We start from the raw sequence: 2,500 nt of genomic DNA, 5'->3' as shown, positions 1-2,500 counted from the left end.
TCGGGGGGAAGGAACTCAGGCAAGGCGACTTAACCGCAATGGAAATCATCCCGACCTGGCTCCTGGCTCCTAAACCGGCACGAGAACCGCCCCTCTCAATGGACACGTGCGAGGCGCGCTCACATCCTGCCCAGAAATAGAACCTCAATCCCCGGGCTTCAGCGTACAACACCGTGAAGTCTCAAGCGTTCGGCCCGATCCTTGGACTCCCATCCGGAGAGAGCGATGGTGTGGCGACCAAACTCGGCTCCGCTCACCCCAGTCCACGGTAGGGTGGGTCGGGCAGGGTTCCTCAGATCAAGCACGGTAAGACTTGGGTCTATAATGCGCGCGCGTGCGTATGGATTTCGTGAAGGACCCTTTGCCCACAACAGAGAGAGACCATCCGGGAAGACAAGGAGGAATCCCGTCAACTCCTGCCCAGCCACAGACTCCAAAGGACGGCTCCAAACGGGTCCTTCACATGCATTCTGACACCTCGGGTCCTGACTTAGTCAAACCATTTTGATCAAAAAACCCTGTCGACGGAAATCTCCGCGGACCCCCCCGTTGTACCTTGACCGCGGGACCCTGAAGGGAGGGAGGTCCCGGGTCCTTGGGAACAGGAGTCGCCGCCGCCCCGCAGCCCCGTTTCGCCTCCGCCCTCGGCAGACTTCCACAAACGGCCCCGAGGTGGCCATGGTCATCTAATGTTAAAGATAGGGAACATGACCATGTTTTTTTGAAAACTTTGATTCTGACGGAGCCGAAAAAGTCCGGACTCTGGTCATATAATGTTAAAGATAGGGATTTCCCTCCGAAAATTCCCCTCAACATGACCATGGCTCCCAAATCACCTCCGGAGAAGGTAGACATGACCAGAGACTGAAAGGGAACGCACGGAGGAGCCAAGGGCGCAAACCCCAGTTCTCGAGCCGGAAATGGGAGCCTCCAGGCCCGCATGAACGGGCGCCCGGGCACGGGAGGTCAACCCCCCCCCCCTTCCCGCAACGTGACCAGAGCTTGGCCAGGTCCTTAAGGGGGCTTAGCCCGGTCCTGAGCCCGAGGAACGGGGCCTCCAGCCCGGCCTGAACCGGCGCCGGGCGCGGGAGGGGGCCACCGGGCAGACTTCCAAGGGAGGATGTCGCCAGGGGGTGAAGGGGGACCCTGACCGGGGTGCAGGGCCTCCCACACGGCTTAGATCGGTCGCTCGTGCCCTTAGAATGAACCTCCGTCCTGACTTAGAAATATTTTTTTGATCGAAAATGCCGTGCCCCTAGTAATATGCACCTACCTCCCCAGTGTATCTGCCATCTAGTTGCATTAAGGGAGGAAGCCACGAGTTCACAGGGACCTCCTGGAACTCTCGCTCCGTAACACATAGCAAATCTGTCCCTTCAGAAGAAGGTAACTTTTAATTGGAGCTCTGGTCATGTCAGCTACTTCTGCCCATGGTCATGTAGGCTAATTCTGCCTCTGGTCATGTCAGCTAATTCCGCCTATGGTCATATTAGCTAATTCCGCCTCTGGTCATGTCAGCTAACTCCGCCTATGGTCATGTCAGCTAACTGTGCCTATGGTCATGTCAGCTAACTGTGCCTATGGTCATGTCAGCTAACTCCGCCTATGGTCATGTCAGCTACTTCTGCCCATGGTCATGTCAGCTACTTCTGCCTATGGTCATGTCAGCTACTTCTGCCTATGGTCATGTCAGCTAACTGTGCCTATGGTCATGTCAGCTAACTGTGCCTATGGTCATGTCAGCTAACTCCGCCTATGGTCATGTCAGCTAACTGTGCCTATGGTCATGTCAGCTAACTGTGCCTATGGTCATGTCAGCTACTTCTGCCCATGGTCATGTCAGCTACTTCTGCCTATGGTCATGTCAGCTACTTCTGCCTATGGTCATGTCAGCTACTTCTGCCTATGGTCATGTCAGCTAACTGTGCCTATGGTCATGTCAGCTACTTCTGCCCATGGTCATGTCAGCTACTTCTGCCCATGGTCATGTCAGCTACTTCTGCCCATGGTCATGTCAGCTACTTCTGCCTATGGTCATGTCAGCTACTTCTGCCTATGGTCATGTCAGCTACTTCTGCCTATGGTCATGTCAGCTAACTGTGCCTATGGTCATGTCAGCTACTTCTGCCCATGGTCATGTCAGCTACTTCTGCCCATGGTCATGTCAGCTACTTCTGCCCATGGTCATGTCAGCTACTTCTGCCCATGGTCATGTCAGCTAATTCCGCCTCTGGTCATGTCAGCTAATTCCGCCTCTGGTCATGTCAGCTAATTCCGCCTCTGGTCATGTCAGCTAACTGTGCCTATGGTCATGTCAGCTAACTGTGCCTCTGGTCATGTAGGCTAATTCCGCCTATGGTCATGTCAGCTAATTCCGCCTCTGGTCATGTCAGCTAACTGTGCCTATGGTCATGTTACTGAATGGGGACCCAGGCTATGGCTCGCACTTGCCCCGGGCAGGGTTCCACGGCCCCGGGCTGGCTCCCACCACCCAGGCCTC

This window comes from Acipenser ruthenus, unplaced genomic scaffold (assembly GCF_902713425.1).
Source record: "Acipenser ruthenus unplaced genomic scaffold, fAciRut3.2 maternal haplotype, whole genome shotgun sequence".
NCBI lineage: Eukaryota > Metazoa > Chordata > Actinopteri > Acipenseriformes > Acipenseridae > Acipenser > Acipenser ruthenus.
The sequence above is the reverse complement of the archived record's forward strand: the minus strand, read 5'-3'. Positions refer to the sequence as shown.